This window comes from Pan paniscus, chromosome 19 (assembly GCF_029289425.2).
Source record: "Pan paniscus chromosome 19, NHGRI_mPanPan1-v2.0_pri, whole genome shotgun sequence".
Classification (NCBI taxonomy): domain Eukaryota; kingdom Metazoa; phylum Chordata; class Mammalia; order Primates; family Hominidae; genus Pan; species Pan paniscus.
Genome location: NC_073268.2, coordinates 79,291,787 through 79,310,951, shown reverse-complemented (window position 1 = coordinate 79,310,951; position 19,165 = coordinate 79,291,787). Strand labels below are relative to the sequence as shown.

Here is a 19,165-nt window from a genome sequence, read left to right as displayed (position 1 = left end):
AACACATTTGAAAAGAAAAGACACTTTAGCTGTGTATTGGCTCTTTCACATTGAGGGATATTTGAAGTATACAACACAAAAGAAATCAACATCCTCTTTATGCCTAACTTTTAACAGTCAGGCCAAGTAGCTGGTTCCTGGCCCTCCAAAGCAGGTAAGTCAATTGTGGATCAGTTTGTCCTTTTGAACTTATTTTTAAGCTCTATTTAGGCAGGTATGGAGTAATTTTTTACTCTGAGGCTAGTTTAGCCTTACTACTAATGTGTGTTCTTACTTGGATCTCTACTGAATGCTCCAGGTTTTTAACAAGATCTTTCTGGTCAGAATGAAAAAAAATAAAAAATAAAAAATAAAAAATAAAAATCTCCCATTCCTGTTGGGACTCCAGGAAATTGTTCAGTTCTTTCTCTAGCCTCGTGGAGTCTCATTGCACATCTCTGAAACTCAGTATTAAAGATGCAAAAGGACCCCTCTGCAGAGTTCTGCAGTTGTCTCGGATTAGCTCTGTCCTCCAGTACTCTGTAACTTCTGGTTGCCCTTGCCGCCTCAATCTCTGATCTCAATTCAGCAAGACTGTCATTCTCTGCTAGAGTTCTCCACAGTCAGAATACCTTGTGTCAGAAAGCCAGGATTCATCTAGTTCTTGTCACCCTCAATCCACGCCCTTTCTCTCAGGGATCACATTACCATGCTGTCAATTATCCAATGTCTGAAAACAGTTGTTTCTGGTGGGAAGGCAAGTCCATTACTGGTAAATTCATCATAGTGGGAAGAAGCCTCTCATTGTTATTTTAATTTGCATTTTCTATATGTTTATTATTCAGACTGTGGCTGACAAAAGGTAGAGCCTTTGTCTGTTTTATATACTGCTATATCCTTAGTACTGCCTATAATAGTGCCAGGCACAGAGCAAGTACTATTACTTGTTGAATGAATTAACTAGTTTACATTTGTGTAGATATTTATAGAGGTATAAGTGATCTGTTCATGTCCTTCATCTATTTAGAACTTAAGGCCTAAGAAAACTGGGGATTCCAAGCTGTATCCAAGGTAACTCAGAATAAGTATGTTCCTTCTACATAAGTTCTATTTTCATGCAATTATGTTGTGCCACATAAAAGGATATACCAGACACATTGATATACAGATAGAACATAGAAGCAATAAATATGGAGACAACATACTGATCCAAAGAAACAGTTACTCAAAAAATGACCACAATAACTTAGGATATTCCTACAGACATTACTTCAATGGGAATTTGAATAACTTAAAGAAATTCTCATTTCAAGAAGAAACTGAGATTTAAATCTTCATTTATCTGTAAATCTTTATCTTATAAGGAAATAGGCAAATTACTAAGGCCTGCAACTGTTGTAAATGACATCTCTTTACAGCAGTGAATAGCAAAACTCAGTGTATGAGATAAAATAAGGCAGTGTAAATTTCAATTACCTATTTTATTATTTTTGCATATACAAATCAATAATCTGAGCTCAGAAAAGCCTTTTAAATGTGCTAAGCTGAAACACAATACTCAAATGCCAATAAGTTTAACGTTATTAGGTTTCATTTCCGTATATCTAAAGAGTACTAGGTTTTTGACAATATAAAAAGGAGTTCCAAATTTCAAAGTTTGGATATATTGGCTAATACGTGATTACTGGTTTACTGATATGAGCAATTCTAACTATTTGTCAGACCAACTTCTGAGTTTTAAAGTAGCTATGATAAATAACTCCATTAAAATTTAAGATATTATATAAACATGGTTCATCATAGGAAAAATAAAATATATAAGAGAAAATAGTGTAAATAAAATTTACCAGAAATCCTATCTCTGTTAAAATTTTGTAATATATGGCCTTCCTATTTTTAAATTTTATATAAAGTATTACTGTTAACAAAAAAAAAGCTAAAAGTGATTGATGACTTCTCTTTCAAATGTATGGCTTTTGAAAGGAATATTGAGAACCTAAAAGTGGAAGGAAATTCACTGATCAACATTTTATGAGTTGCATCACTATTATTAAGATGAATATTAGCACTGTCTTTCTTTGTTGAGTAACTCACCTTCTCAATAAATATCTCAAAATAGATTTTACATATTTAACTTACATATTTACAAATGCAATCTATGCAACAGTACATAACAGATAGTGATATGACTGTAAGGTATGAGGCAAGATGTACTTGTTTTTGTGGGTTTTTTTGCTTTTTATTTTTAGCTAGGGTCTCACTCTGTCGCCCAGGCTGGTGCAGTGGCACAAGCACGGCTCACTGCAGTCTTGACCTCCTGGGTTCAAGTAATCCTCCCATCTCAGCCTCCCAAGTAGCTGGGACCACAGGCGCATGCTACCACACCCAGCTAATGTTTAAATTTTTTGTAGAGATAGATCTCACTATGTTGCCCAGGCTGGTCTCGAACTCCTGGCCTCAAGCAATCCTCCTGCCTCGGCCTCCCAAACTGCTAGGTGTGCGCCACAGTAGACAGGCTAGATGTTCTTGTGTTGTCAAAATTGTTAGGATGCCCCCTAAATTGGAAGAAAAAAATCTTTTCCAGCATCTTTCAAGATAGAAATATTACATATGTATTATCTTCTCTTATTTATGTGGAGTATGATAAAAGAAATTATAGGAATAAGTAAAAAACACAGTAACTGAATGGAGGGGCTTTTAAGCAAGACTTGTGCTACATAGCCTATCATGTAGTCTTCAACAAATTATTTAACTTTTCCAAGCTTGGATTCCTTGTCTTTAAAATGTGAGCCATAATCTGAGTTGTTCTGATAATTAAATTTATAGGGTAAAATACAGATAAGACTAAAAAATAATTAGTATTTATTTTTCTTTGGTAATAGACAGCTAAAGTATAATGCATTACTCAAGGCCACAGACCAAGTTACCCTGGAACAGAAACTAAAATATGGATCTTGGACTCATGATTTAGTGATCATGTACACAACAGATGCTCTGTATACATCTTTAAGCTAAGTGGCCTATGTAATTATTATAATAATATGCCACTCACCTCTCAAGGTAAAAGATTTAAATGAACATATTTCTGTAAAATTAGCATAGTGCCTTGCATATATAATGTGCTCAATGCTAGGTGTTATTAGTATATAATGACCATGGTGGTGGGGGTGGTGATATGACAGGCAATAGAGGAACATAGAGACATACCAACAAAATTATAAGAAGTTGGTCAGAATGTTTGGCATCTAGAGTGGATGAAAAATTACAAGAAGTAATTTACTCACGCTTCTTACCTCAGTTATGTCTGTCCCTTTCCCCACCTCTCCCCACAAGAAGGATAACTGCTATTTATTAGGTGAAAGTTACTCCCTTGCGTGGAATACATATTATAACAGGATACTAGTACAAGTGCTCTTGTATGTTTGACAGGGAAAAGTACAATATGTTGGATAAGAGGTGTTTGTATGAATGCTAGAAACCAGTTCCTTTTTGAATATTTTACCAACTATGATTTAAAATAATGCTAAGTTATATAATGTTGGATTTATGATTCTGGTTTTATAAATTTGCAGTATAAATTCTACCCATTCTATGTGTAGGAATCATCAAACTCTACTAGATTATAAACTGTTTTAAGGCAGGGGCTTTAGGAAAATCATCTCAGAATAGTGTTTTGAGAATAATACACAATGCACTCATGTTGCTGTTTTCCATTTTGCATTAGCTGTCAATAATGGCTGAAAATATGCTGACTAGGTAAAATTACATAAATTCCTTGAAAACATAGTTTTACATATAATAAAGAACTGAGGAAGAAACAGACTTGGACTGGAAGCAAGTATATAACAGTGAGCCATCATTTACTGACAATTCCAAATTGAGTTCTCCATGGCAGACCCAAAAGATCTTGCATTAACAAAGAAAACAAAAAGAATTATGGAAGGTCATTCCATTTTTTTTTTCTTTTTCAAAACTTCAGGATAGTAAGCTGAAGAAGATCCTAGTCAATCAACGTGGGAAGTAAAAAACTACTGGCCAGGCACGGTGGCTCACGCCTGTAATCCCAGCACGGTGGGAGGCAGAGGCGGGTGGATCACAAGATCAGGAGTTTGAGACCAGCCTGGCCAATATGGTGAAACCCAGTCTCTACTAAAAATACAAAAATTAGCCAGGCGTGGTGGCACACACCTGTAATCTCAGCTGCTTGGGAGACTGAGGCAGGAGAATCGCTTGAACCCAGAAGGCGGAGGTTGCAGTGAGCCGAGATTGCACCACTGCCCTCCAGCCTGAGAGACAGAATGAGCATCCATCTCAAAAAAAAAACAAAAAAAACCCTGCTACTATTTGCATATATGTGAACATTGTGCCAGTACCGTAACACAATTCTGTAAGGATAAATTAAAAACAAAGTGAGTCTTTGTCTCATAGACTAAAATGACTACTGAGGCATTTTCAAAGATTAAGTGTGAAGGCCAGTAGCTTTCTGGCTTGTTGCTGGAATGTGCAGTTGCTACTAAATCACAACAGAGAATACTTAGTAATTCTAACCCTGAGTAAAGAATCATATTTCTCTGACCTTAGAATATTTGTCAGAAATTTCTATTATTTGTAAGAGGACAAGTTGCTTTTCAATCTCCCTAAAACCCTGGTATAATCTGGCTAGCAGAGAAGAGGGAAGATAAAAAGATGATTAATTCCTGAGACAAACAGGGTATAGAAAGCTCTGGTGGAAAGTAAACCATGAAAAAAGAGAGACAGCTGGAGGGACAGAACTAGCATTCTGCCAGAGAAGGCTTTGATTTAGGGGTAGAAGCAGGAATTTTTATTCTGGCTTTCCTTAAATACACAAAGGCATGAGATACTGTTTGCCTTACTCTTCTTGGTTGTATGGTAGTAAGAGGGTGTTCTATAAATACTTAAAAAGTAGATGCTGATTTGGCTCAGAGGTCTTTCTTTTGTTGAGTTTTCATAAATCTCTTGCCACCTCTGGTTTTTAAACTAAATAAAATATATTGCTCTATTCATCACATTATTTTAAGATTTGAAAAAAAAAATCCTAGTAGTAAGATAGAGGTAGAAGCAGTGCTGCAAAATATTGTAAAGAGGAATGGAAGCTAAACAGCAAATCTCAAAAGAAATAAATCGATCCATCTTCTTGTGATTTCTGTCATTTTACTAATGTAACACTGTATGGTAAAGAGAAAAACAGAATTACCTAAAGCCTGGAACAACAAATGGTAAGGAGGAAAACAATAAAACCAAAGTTTTTATAAGATTGGGCACTAAAGCCAGATTTAAGCTGAATGTATGCACTCCAATGCATAAATATTTCCATGGCTAGAAACAAATAACTTTAGAAAGTTTCAGTGTTTATGAAAGACAAAAATCTCAAAATCCTATTGAGGAGGTTCTGCTCCTGTATTCAATAGCTTTCAAATCTTGATGGAACCCTGGAGCTCATGTAGGCTGGCGAATCTTACAGTGTGGCCTATGGACCAGCATCACCCGGAAACTTGTTCAAAGTGCAGGTTCTCAGGCTCCACACTAAAATGACTGTGTCAGAAACTCTGAGGGTGGGGCACAGCAATCTGTGTTTTAACAAGTCCTTTAAATGATAATATGAAATGATATTACTTTCAAACTTGAAAGTTGGTTACATTTACTTAAATATCCGTTAATACTGGATATTTGGATCAGTCTTGTGATGAAAGCAAATTTACATTCCAACCTAAGCAACTGGTGTAATGTAGAAAAAAAAAAACCAAAGTAATTGTTTTAAACAGTAATAACGATGTGATATTTGGTAAGAAATACATGTTTTATCCTCCCCTTCCCTTTTTTTCTGGGAGTGGAATGGGATTGTTCAGAAAGAAACCAACATGATCAACCAACAAGTGATCCCGACCTCTTTCTTTGCCCAGACCAGCTTTTATTTTATATCTGCAGCAGCAGAGCCTCAGAATTTCTACATGATAATTTTTAAAGTCTAGATTTTATTATGATTAGGTTTTAGTTTGCATACTGATGTAACAGTAATTATATTATTCTTGCCATTAAATATTTTACTTTATGAAACTGTGCTGTGAACTTAAAAACTGTGGTGGAGAATCAGTCTTATATTTCTGTTGTTATACTAGAACACAGTCCACAGTAATTTGCTTAGAGCTATTTTCTTTTAGGTAAACTCTATTTAGACATAATTCTTGAAAAGCCTTCCTGTGTTTCCATGCAGTGTTTTTGGTCTTGTGATCTGCCTCATGTTTCTCAGTTTCAGCTCCCTGAATCTTCACTGATGCTGGTTGACTCTTATAAACTCTGCTAAACTCACTTTCCCACAACTCTGAAGGAATAAAGTTAATGTGCTTTGTTTTTGGATTCCTGAAAAACAAAATGTTTATTATCCAGGGATTTTAGTGGTGTCTTTGCATATCAAGGTAAGATGCAGTAAGGTATGTATATTACCACAAGCAGCTCTAAATTTAGTGTTTACTAAACTTACTGAATCAGAGCTTTAAATTCTCAGGGGAGCCTCAAGGCAGAATAAACTACTTTGCCCTTAATAAAGGATATGTATAATTGTGTAGTAGTAATAACCATAATAAAACTCTTTATTATACAGACTCAATTATAATAAAGTTTAGGTTAGACTATGCCCCTTGAAATGTAAATATGCAGTAAACTAACAGATAAAGTGATTGTCAACACTAACTCCTATTAGGAAAGCAATTAACAAAACAGCAAACAAAAGATAGTAAATTGGTTTTTAAATTTTTGTGTGTGTGTGTGTGAGATGGAGTCTCACTCTGTCACTCAGGCTGGAGTGCAGTGGTACAATCTTGGCTCACTGCAATCTCCGTCTTCCAGGTTCAAGCGATTCTCCTGCCTCAGCCTCCCAAGTAGCTGGGACTACAGGTGTGCACCACCACGCCCAGCTAATTTTTGTATTTTTAGTAGAGCTGGGGTTTCACCATGTTGGCCAGGCTGGTCTTGGTCAACTCCTGACCTCAGGCAATCCGCCCGGCTTGGCCTCATAAGGTGCTGGGATTACAGGTGTGAGCCACTGAGCCGGCCAAGTAAATTGTTTTATTGTGCTACCTAAATAACAACAAAAATGATTAAGATGAGAGAAACAATTAAGTTGGATACTGGAGAGTAAATATAAATAGCCTTCCCAGCTTTATTTCTTATTTTATAACTCTATAGATCTATAAGAAGATTACTATAAAGAAAAGATAAGGTGGTGATTATAATTTTTTTGATCTAATTGGACTCATCATTAAAACAGGTAAAATACTGTAGATATGAAGCCAACTTTCTTGCTCATAGTTGTTCTTACGTGTTTCTGTCCATATGTGTACTTTAGTAAATCTATCACATACTTCTATAAAAGTTTTCAAAATTATTACATTATTAATAATAAATATCACTTAAAAGTTTTGAATGTCTATGAGCATACACAGATGATGTAATATTCAGTGCTCATCATATGCACACAATTTCTTATAACTGTATAGATATATAAGATTACTATAAAGAAAATGTAAGGTGGTGATTATAATTTATTTTTCTAATCTAATTGGACTCATCATTACAACAGGTAAAATACTATAGATATGAAGCCAACTTTCTTGCTCATAGTTGTTCTCATGTACAGCTACTTATGTTCAGCCTCCCAAGTAGCTGGGACTACAGGTGTGCACCACCACACCCAGCTAATTTTTGTATTTTTAGTATTTTTAGTAGAGATGGGGTTTCATCATATTGGCCAGGCTGGTCTTAAACTCCTGACCTCAGGAGTTAAGCACATTGCTAAGCACTTGACATACACTGTTCATCTTCATAACATTCTTATGAGGTAGCTACTCTTGTTATGCACATTTTATAAGAGAGGAAATTGAAACTTGGAAAATGTGAATAACATGTAAAAAAACTCACACAGCTAATAAGTGGTAACGCTGGAACCTGAACCTTGTATGTCTTACTACAAAGTCTAGGTACTGCTGGGCATGGTGCCTGTATTCCCAGAACTTTGGGAGGCCGAGGCAGGAGGTCTGCTTGGGCCCAGGAGTTTACCACCAGACCGGGCAGCACAGTGAGATCTCATCTCTACAAAAATTAAAATTAAAAAAAAATCAGCCGGACACATGGTGTAGCATCTGTAGTCCCAGCTATTTTGGAGGCTGAGGTGGGAGGATCCCTGGAGATTGTGGCTGCAGTGTGAGCCATCCAGCCTGGGTGACAGAGCGAGACCCTGGCTCAAAAAAACAAACAAAAAACCCCACAAAGTCTGGCTACTTAACTACTTCTATAAACCGTCCGTAAGTATGCAACTGAACCAAGAAGAACATAAGATTCTTTACACATAGCTCTCTAGTTTGAGAGGGCATTTAGTAGGCTCAACAGATAGGAATGACATGTTACTAAACACAAATTTCCACTCACAATTAAATTTTGACCTAAGTCATATACAGACAAGACCATAATTCACAGGTCTATTCCACAAATTCTCCTGAGAATAATTTGTGGTTTTTCTCAGGATTCTCCCAAACTTGGTCAGGGCTACTGAAAAATATGAAGGTAATATATACAGAAGTCCTCTTATCCTACATCGACAGGGACTAGTAGTGGATTGGTTTTTCTAAAATGTTGCAAATGAGCAAAGAAAAAGTTGGTACATGTATTAAACACTTTTCCTTAAAATATAAATGTACATTTATTAACCAAACTCTTGCTGTAAGGCCAAGGCCTTTTGTTTGAATATGAATTCCAACTTTTCTTTTTTGTGTAAACTGCACTAAAATGTATAATCTAGTCAATTTTTTCAAAATAAACCAAATCTTAGACAACCTAAGTAAAGACAGATTTTTAAAATACCTTCACCCAAATTCACTGAAAATTTATTTTTAATTTTTGAGGGTACGCAGTAGGCATATACATTTGTGGGGTGTATGAGTTATTTTGATACAGGCATATAATGTGTAATAATCACATCAGGATAAATGGGGTATCTATCACCTCAAGCATTTATCCTATGTGTTAGAAACAACCCAATTATGTTCTTTTAGTTATTTTAAAATGTACAATTATTATTGAGTAGTCATCCAGTTACAGCATTTTTTTAGCACCTTACTTTTACTGATATTGAGTTTTTCCAAAGCTTTTAACATAATTTTCCTAGAAACTCTTTTATAGGTGCTTTCTTTCTGTATTTGTATCTAACATATACGTAATTTAATTATATTATCATAATAAGAAGTACAATGGGCATTAACTTAACTGCCTCTCATTAAGTAAGCACAGGCCACCACAGGAATAACAGAAGTACCCAGGTGCATTAGAAGGTAGCCTACTGGTCTCTAATATACATCTTGTCCTGACAACAGTCAGTAGGTGTCACAAAGGGAATGAAAACTTTAATCCTGCAAGTGATTAGGGGAAGGTCAGTTAAGAAATCTTCTCTTCTAACTGGTAGAGTTAGCTCACAGTGTGCAGGGCATGGTAATATGCAGAATGCAAATAAAATGAGAAAGGTCTGAGAAGTCTAACAACATTTTCATATGCCACCATGCTTGTAAGGCACTAATTGTCAATATTTGGATTTGGAAATAAAGCAGAGTATAAAATCCTGCCAGTTTCTTATGGTGACTAATGAGAGCCAGTGCCCATAACTGAAAGGACCATGATGGAGTAAGAAATTAAAGCATGAATAGATTTTCATAAAGAAATCATTTCTACTTTGTCACATTTCAGTCTCTAATCTATACAATTTTTGTGACATTTTACTAGCTATTTTCTCAATAATAAATGATTTGGGAAGTAAAGTATCAAAAGCATAAGAGAAACATAAAACTATTTTGGACAGATGAACCTTGATAAGAAATGTCTTTTCAAAATCCAAGGCATAATCTGCAAAAATTATATAATTAGAATTAAAGTCAAATTAAAATTAAGTTAGAAGTAGAAGAGGTAGCTCATAGTTCAATGTCACATTGTATAAACAAATGAAATATCATTTAAAATAAGTATAAACTAGACTAGACATTAATATATCTACAGAAATGGTTCATTAAAGCAATGATTTATCCCCAGAATGGAGAAGGGTAGAAAATATTAGACATTTAGTACCATAAGAAGAATTCCTTATTGAACACAACAGAGAATACCCAGCGGTAATAACAAGAAAAAACAGCAAATTTTAATCGCAGTGTTGACAAGCTAAATCTGTCCATTTTTTGGTACTTAAAAATGAGAAACTTAGTCATAACTGCAGTATGTCCCCAGCCTCAGGCTTAGGTAAGCAGTACCTTATATATCAGCAGTACCTTTTACATTATAACCTTTCAGTAATAAGCTTTAAAAACAGGTCAAAATCAGCATGAAGAGAGCTATTTCTTTCTTTTCTAGGCACTATAATACTGTTAGAGTCCTAAGAATCAGTGGGGGGTGGGGAGGTAAAAGGAACGTGACTCATGTGTCATACTTACTTCTAGCTTCAGTTGTAAAGTGTTTACCATCACAAGTCTGATCAATAAATAAAACAGTGAGTCACAAATTTTCAAGATCTCACTTTAATAAAACCTTAGTGAGTCGGGCATGGTAGCTCATGCTTGTAATCCCAACACTTTCGGAGGCCGAGGCGGGCTGATCACCTGAGGCTAGGAATTCAAGACCAGCCTGGCCAACACAGTGAAACTCCATCTCTATTAAAAAATAAAAAAATCAGCCAGTGTGGTGGCATGCACCTGTAGTCCCAGCTACTTGGGAGGCTGAGGCAGGAGAATCGCTTGAACCCAGGAGGCGGAGGTTGCAAGTGAGCCGAGACTGCACCACTACACTCCAGCCTGGGCGACAGAAGAAGACTCCGTCAAAAAACAACAGCAGCAGCAACAACTAAACCCCCCACTAAAAAAACCTTAGTGAGTAAAGGCTCTTAACATCATAATAGTGTTATCTGCTTTGGCCTGCTTAGCCGAAGGCATTCAAGCTAAGAATATTATTGAAGCTCTAGGTAAGTGCAGGATGTTTTATTGATTTATTCAGTAAATATTTATTGAACATCTACTATATGCCAGGCATTGTGCTAAAGACTGAGGATATAATAATAAAAAGGACAAATACTGTCTCTCCCTTTTAGGGAGACAAGACGTAAACCACACAAATACTAAATAATAATAACAGCAATAATTGAGCACTTATTGTGATCAAAACTGTTCAAAGTCATTCACTCATTTAATCCTCATAATAACCCTAGGAAGTAGTAGGTACTATTACTACCTGCTTTTTGCAGATGCGGAAACTGAGGGAGAGGTTAAGTTACTTGCCCAAGGACACAGAAGTAAGGCATATCAGTCAGAATTCAAATCCAGGCAGTCTGGCTCCAGAGTACACAAACTATGTAAGATAAGCTTACGCTACATTATATTGCTAACTAATTTAAAACTTAAATTTGTAATAAATACTAAGATGAAAAAGCCTGCTGTGTACTGAATGTATAATTTTACCACAATTATATCAAAGCTTCTCATTATATCATAACAATGTGACAATATATTTATCATACTTTTTTGGTAAAGGGTTCTTTTAAATAAAACAAGGAAGGAGAAACTACATACTTATCAAGTGTTTTGGACTGAATATGAAACCAGTTCCCACAGGAAGTAATATAAACTCACAATGAAATACTCTGAACATTAATGGTTACAATATTACTGTTATCAGGAGAGGACACCACCAGTATCCATTTGACAGCAAGATGTTTTCTAAATCCAGGCATGTTTATATTGTCATATAAATTTAAGCCTTCTGATTCAAGTTGTAACTACTCTCTGCTCACTTAAAAAACTCAGTCTACCTAGTAAAGGTAAAAAACAGCTTCCCTTCTCAACAAAGAAAAAAAGGAAAAGTACACAGGACTTTAAAGTAAAGAAAGGTATAGAGAGATACATAGGATCATGCAGTTGCTATTAAGTGACAGCATCATCATCAACTATCATTATTGGACAGTTACTATGTACTAGAGGCTGTTGTAAGCATTTTTCCTGTAAAAATTCCTTTAATTCTTACAAATCCCAAGGGAGTTGTTATACTCATTTCACAGATGAGGAAACTGAAGCACAGAGAAGTTATACAACTTGCCCAATGTCACACTGCTAGTAAGCGCAGGATCTGAACTATTACATCATATTGCAGGAGTTAAGGTAAAACAGTTAACTGCTTTAGGGATCCTTTCAGCTATCTTAACGAGAAATTTACTGGAGTAAGGATGTTGAATGGAGAAAGAGAAACATTTCATTTTTAAAAGTCTTAAAGAGTCCTATGTATCAGTGGTCCCCAATCTTTTGGGCACCAGAGACCCATTTTGCGGAAGACAATTTTTGTTGGGGGTGGGGATGGTTTTGAGATGTAACTGTTCCACCTCAGATCATCAGACGTTAGAGTCTCATAAGGGGCAAGCAACCTAGATCCCTCAGATGTGCATTTCATAATAGGGTTCATGCTCCTGTGAGAATCTAGTGCCTCTGCTGATCTGACAGGAGGCGGAGCTCAAGCAGTAATGCTTGCTCTCCTGCAGGCTCACATCCTGCTGTGCCGCCCAGTTCCTAATAGGCCACGGACTGGTACTAGTCTGCAGCCTGAGCGTTGGGGATCCCTGCTACATGTGACTATATATCACAGACACCAAAAAGCAATTAGAACTCTAAGAAGTGTATTTGACTGTAAGTTTCTCATTAAATGCTTCCTTCTCCCACCGGTTTTATGTAGCCTCTCTCTTTCTTTCTCCTCTTTAATGAAACAGAATACAAATATTTGCCAAATGTAGACCACTGCAGCTAAGAGTTTGGACTACAGTTCAGGAGAGCAAAAGGCAGAATCATATGTCAAGAAAATCATGATCCTAGTCACTCAAACGGTTCCAAGCCTCAGTTTCCAGCAAAAGTTACACCATCTTGGTTCCTTCAATATCTTTCATACTGCTCCTTATTCATCTCATTTGTTTTTTAAAGTGGGTTTTTCTCTTTTGGTCCCTTAGGTTGTATTTCTTAAGATTTACTTCTTGATCCCCGAGAACAGATACTGAAGTCAGAGAGAGGTCTAAGTTGGAGCTCTGATCTCTTATGCCTAAATTCTTCATGGTTAGCCTGATTAGGTCTTGTTTTCTTCATAAATAAGATTAGGGTCATAATAATTCAAAGTGCCAACGAAAAGACAAAATGAGTAAACATGAAAATTCCTCGTAAATTCTTATGAAATATTTACTTTCTACCTTTTCTATTTGTTCAATTCGCATCCTAAAGAGACCTTATGGCCGGGCGCTGTGGCTCATGCCTGTGATCCCAGCACTTTGGGAGGCCAAGGCGGGTGGATCACAAGGTCAAACATTCAAGACCAGCCTGGCCAAGATGGTGAAACCCCATCTCTACTAAAAATAAAAAAAATTAGCTGGGCGTGGTGGCAGGTACCTGTAATCCCAGCTACTCGGGAGGCTGAGGCAGAGAATTGCTTGAACTCAGGAGGCAGAGGTTGCAGTGAGCAGAGGTTGCAGTCAGCCAAGATAGTGTCACTGGACTCTAGCCTGGGTGACAGCGAGGTTCCATCTCAAAAAAAAAAAAAAAAAAGATTTTACCTACTCTACAGTTTTAACTATACTCTCTACGGGTATAACTTCCAAATTTACAGCTTAAAACCTTACTTATTTTCAAAGTGCTGAAAACACATTTCCCCTCTTTTTTTCTTTTTTTTTTTTGAGACAGAATCTCACCTTGTCGCCCAGGCTGGAGTGCAGTGGCGCAATCTCAGCTCACTGCAAGCTCCGCCTCCCAGGTTCAAGCAACTCTCCTGCCTCAGCCTCCCCAGCAGCTGGGACCACAGGCGCCCGCCATCACATCCGGCTAATTTTTTTGTATTTTTAGTAGAGACAGGATTCCACTGCGCCAGCCAGTATGGTCTTGATCTCCTGACCTTGTGATCCACCCGCCTCAGCCTCCCAAAGTGCTGGGATTACAGGCGTGAGCCACCGCGCCTGGCCCACATTTCCCCTCTTATATCCTCCTACCACCCTGAACTCAATGTCTATCAATCTCTTAAAATCAGCTATCTGTCTAAGCTTTTCCTATTAGCAAAGCCATCATTTTTCTTCTTAAAATTGTATAATCATCTTTGGCAGATCTTTCATATTCCTGTACTCTATAACTGGCCAGTCACCAATCTGCTTATTCCTCCAAAATCTTTCTCTCTTTATACATTTTCCATGGCTACCATGTTAGCTTATCACTGCCCTAATGGCTTCGTCATTTTGGTCCCAGTTGTCTCTTCCAGAGCATCCTTCATGAAACCTCTGTTCCAGACAAACTGATTTATTTACCGCTTGAATGCATTTTGTACACTTTTGCTTCTGAGATTTTACTTGTCACTTTACCATTTTACTTTCTAGTCTACATAAGAAACAGTATTTTCTCCAATTTAAAAAACACACTCATCTTTAAAATATTAAAGCAAAGTATAATTTATCTGGGGAATCTGAGTAAATTATGTTTCCATAATCTTCTGTTTTTGTTTTGTTTCTTTTTTGAGACACAGTCTCACTCTGTCGCCCAGGCTGGAGTACAGTGGTGTGATCTCGGCTCACTATAACCTCTGCCTCCCAGGTTTCAAGTGATTCTCGTGCCACCCAAGTAGCTGGGATTACAGGCATGCACCACCATGCCTGGCTAAGTTTTGTATTTTTAGTAGAGACGGGGTTTCACCATGTTGACCAGGCTGGTCTCAAACTCCTGACCTCAAGTAATCCACCTGCCTTGGCTTCCCAAAGTGCTGGGATTACAGGCATGAGCCACTAGACCCAGCCATGTTTCCATATCTTCTGGAGTGCTAAGATGATTTCTTTCATACTTCATTTTGTGCAGTTAACCACTCTTCTTTCCTTCTAAATGACATAACTTTCTTTGGTCAGTTATTTCCTAAAGCATGCTCCTTGGAACACTTACTTGTTCCACATGGTTTTGCAGGGGCATGTAAGAAATAAAGTGTCTGCTGTCAAGTTTTAGAGATGCTAGATTAAACAATTAAAAAGTTCCATTTATTGTAGGACTTCTCAGGCTTTAAAATGCTAAACCGTTTCTCTATCATCATTCTTCTCTAGTTCCGACATGAAATATTCCTTTCTCATCCCACTACAGCTTAACTCAACTTCAAACCACTATTCACTTTTTTGAACTGAGTAAGCCTTCCAGATTCAACCAGATTGAGTTTTTCATCCTTGCCTCTTGATTCTCAATCTCTTTCTCCAGGGAAATATGCACCCTCTCCTCCCCCTCTTCCCCCCTCCCCCCGCAAGAGATGAAGTCTCACTCTGTTGCCCAGGCTACAGTGCAGTGGTACAATCACAGCTCACTGCATCCTAGAACTCCTGGGCTCAAGCAATCCTCCCACCTCAGCCTCCCAAGTAGCTGGGAATACAGGCATATGTATGCCACCACACCCAGCTAATTAGAATTTCTATTTTTAAAATGATACCCAGACCCGATGATCTAAGTAGCATGTCTTCAACTGGGGAATACACATAGGTGAGGAGTATTATGTTGGGGTATGCAAATTTATAGCAGAAAATGTAGTATATTTTCCTGAAGAGTGAGTTTTACTTAAAGATTTTTTGGGGAAACATTTTTATTATAAAATAAAAATACATGTAGAATGTACACAGTTTTAAAGAAATATGAGATTTGCAAGAAATTTCCAGGTTTCCTTTTGGGTACCACTTCAGGCTACATCCCAGATCCCTTTGGTTAAGTATTCAAATGCCTTTGCCCTAAAGGAACTCCCAAAGAAAAGTCCAAAAATCACTGATGTAGGCCAATGGAGAGGAATGGGGGGAAAGTAAGTATCAAAGACTAAGAGAATGCTTCCTCTGTGTCAAGTACTATACTAGATGCTTTATCTATATATTTTTCTTAATGCCTACAATGACACTACAAAAATGCACTATTTCATTCATCTTATAGAAGAGAAACCTCACAGAAGTTAACCTGTCCTAAGCTGCAAAGTTTACAGTGGTAAAAATGTTTTCTTACCTAATGTTGGAGTGATAAAAAACACACATTTATCACTGAAATATTATGATTAATTCCCATGAGAAAAAATAGCTAGGATGACTAGAAATGACCCTTTTAAAATAATTTATCACCAATATGAGTCCTTCATGTCTTAATGTAGACTCTAACAGAAATGAGGTATTTATTTTCTAATAAAAGCTTATTACTAACAAATTCCCAGATATTCAGAAGTGTTATTAGGACAACATGTTTAAGTTTCAGTTAGTGAAAACCAGGGGAAAAAACCTAAGAGTTTACATTTGAAATTGTTATATTCTATTCACTAGCACATTCCCTCCCCCCAAAAAAGTAATGCCTACTATTAACTAAGATTTTACCCAGTTGTATGTTATATGAACAATATTGAATAGTTTTTTTTTTCTTTTTTTTTTTTTGAGACAGGGTCTCATACTGTCACCCAGGCTGGAATGCAATGAAGTAATCATGGCTCACTACAACTTTAACTTCCCAGCCTCAGGCGATTCTCCTATCTAAACCTCCCAAGCAGCTGGGACCAGAGGTGTGCACCACCATGCCTGGATAATTTTTTGTATTTTTTGTAAAGACAGGGTTTCACCATTTGCCCAGGCTGGTCTCCAACTCCTGAGCTCAAGCAATCCACCCACATCAGCCTCCCAAAGTGGTGGGATTACAAGCATGAGTCACCACCTGGCCTTGAAAAGACTTTTTAAAGAATTTCAGAAAGTAAGACTGAAGATGTCAAACTAGTTTGAAATTGAGGGGCTAAATGATCATCCAAAGTATTAAGTCTTATTTTTTTCATAGAACACTGCCAGTTAAATCTGCAACTTGAATTTTTACATGCTGAAATAAACTGGATGGCCTTTAAGAAAACCTAACATACATACAGATTCACCAAATCAGCATAATAGGGATTATTATAAAAGGACTTACTGCAGCATCTCTTAAAATAGGGAGGTCTATAGTGGATTTTACATTAGCCAGTTTACAAACAAACAAATAGGTTAATATACAATCTTTAAGGAATATATAATAAGTAAGATCCCAAACATAAAAAAAAAATACCAAAGGATATGGTCAAGAAAGATTACTTGAAAATGAATAAATCTGCTAATAAAAATACTAACCTCATTAAAAAGTACCTAAACCAGTCTTCGTTATTAATTTTTTTTTTTATGAGACAGAGTCTTGCTCTGTTGCCCAGGGTCTCACTATGTCACTTGGTCTGGAGTGCAGTGGAGTGATAGTGGAGTGGTCATGGGTCACTGCAGCCTCAACCTCCCAGGCTTAGGTGATTCTCCTGCCTCAGCCTCCCAAGTAGCTGGGACCAGAGGCATGTGCAATCATGCCTGGCTAATTTTTTAAAAAAATTATTTGTAGAGATGGGGTCTCCTTGTGCTGCCCAGGCTAGTCTTGAACTCCTGGCCTCAAGGGATCTTCCCATCTCAGCCTCACAAAGTGCTGGAATTACAGGTGTGAGCCATGGCACCCGGCCTCTTTGCTACTGTTAATAAAAATTATAGTTTCAGAGATAATGGATATATAAAATCCTTTGTTTCTATACATACATGTGTGAGGATAGTCATAAAGAAGCATTAACTTATAATGTACACAATTATTAAATATACATAAAATTTAAAATTCCTATTTTATTTACTTGCAGAGCAATAGTTAAAATGTGAATACTTATTTGATCCGTTATAGATGACGGAAGCAAAATCTTGTTATTAATGACATATATAACTGTTAATATAAATGATTAACCCTTTCATTATCCCTTAACATATTAATTCTCCCTATTTAAAGGCTTTCTAAACATTGGGCAAAGGCACTTGTATATAAACAGGCAAAGTCTCAAAAATGGAAGAAGGAATAGAAATTGAATGGTATAATGACAAAATAACAAAAATCTTCTTTTGCTAATTGTGTAAATTAAAATAACCTAGTCATATCACTGACGTATATATTTTCCAAATAAAGTGCATTTCAGAAGAGCAACTCAGACTGGGAGCCACAGCTCATACCTGTAATCCCAGCACTTGGGGAGGCCAAGGTGGGAGGACTGCTTGAGCCTGAGTTTGAGATCAGCCTGGGCAATATGAGACTTCATCTCTATAAAAATGTTTTAAAAAAATTAGTTGGAGGGCCGGGCGTGGTGGCTCACGCCTGTAATCCCAGCACTTTGGGAGCCTGGGGTGGGCAGATCATGGGGTCAGGAGATCGAGACCATCCCTGGCTAACATGGTGAAACCCCATCTCTACTAAAAATACAAAAATTAGCCGGGCGTGGTGGTGGGCGCCTGTAGTCCTAGCTACTCAGGAGGCTGAGGCAGGAGTATGGTGTGAACCCGGGAGGCAGAGCTTGCAGTGAGCTGAGTTCGCACCACTACACTCCAGCCTGGGCGACAGAGCGAGACTCTGTCTCAAAAAAAAAAAAAAAAAATTAGTTGGATATGGTGGCACATGCCTGTAGTCCAAGCTACTCAACAGGGTGAGGGAGGAGGATGGCTTGAGCCTGGGAGGTCGAGGCTGCAGCAAGCCATCATTGCACCACTGCACTCCAACCTGGGCAACCCTGTCTCAATCAATCAATAAATCAATAAGAGCAACTTAGGAAGACAAGTAATTGAAAGAATAAGACTAAATGAAAATAACTTTTTCTTTTTTGAAGTGGCTGAAGATCACTACAAATATCCTAATTTTGAAACACCAAGTTCCTACTTTCAAGACATTTCTAAGTTACCATGGTTAGCTGAGGAACTAAAAAGAGAAAATAATTAAAAGCCAGAAAACAAAGAGTCTTTTAAGAAAAGTCAGTATATAAAATCAATATATCTTGTTGATAATTACCAAATGATCTAAAAATACAAGTAAACAAAGGTAAATTTCTAATTTAGTCTAAACTCAACTGAGAAAATAAGACAATAAATATCATAACTTGCAAATTGTGTTGTTAAAAAAAATTCTTAAACTAAGAAAGTCCATTTGTAAACACTCCAGTTAATGAAATAACAAGAATGATTTTATGTATTAAGAAAGCTTGTTTACAAAATTCTAGATTTCCATATTGTTATTTTTAAAAAAAGGTATTTTATTTATAAGGATACTGCAACAGG

At 37.0% G+C, this 19,165-nt stretch overlaps 1 protein-coding gene across 10 annotated transcripts in view; it reads right to left on the bottom strand.

Annotated features, from left to right (window-relative positions):
- Window positions 1-19,165, bottom strand: part of TANC2 (tetratricopeptide repeat, ankyrin repeat and coiled-coil containing 2) — a 471,869-nt gene that overhangs the window by 290,058 nt on the left and 162,646 nt on the right. The gene's annotated exons all lie outside the window — the stretch shown is intronic.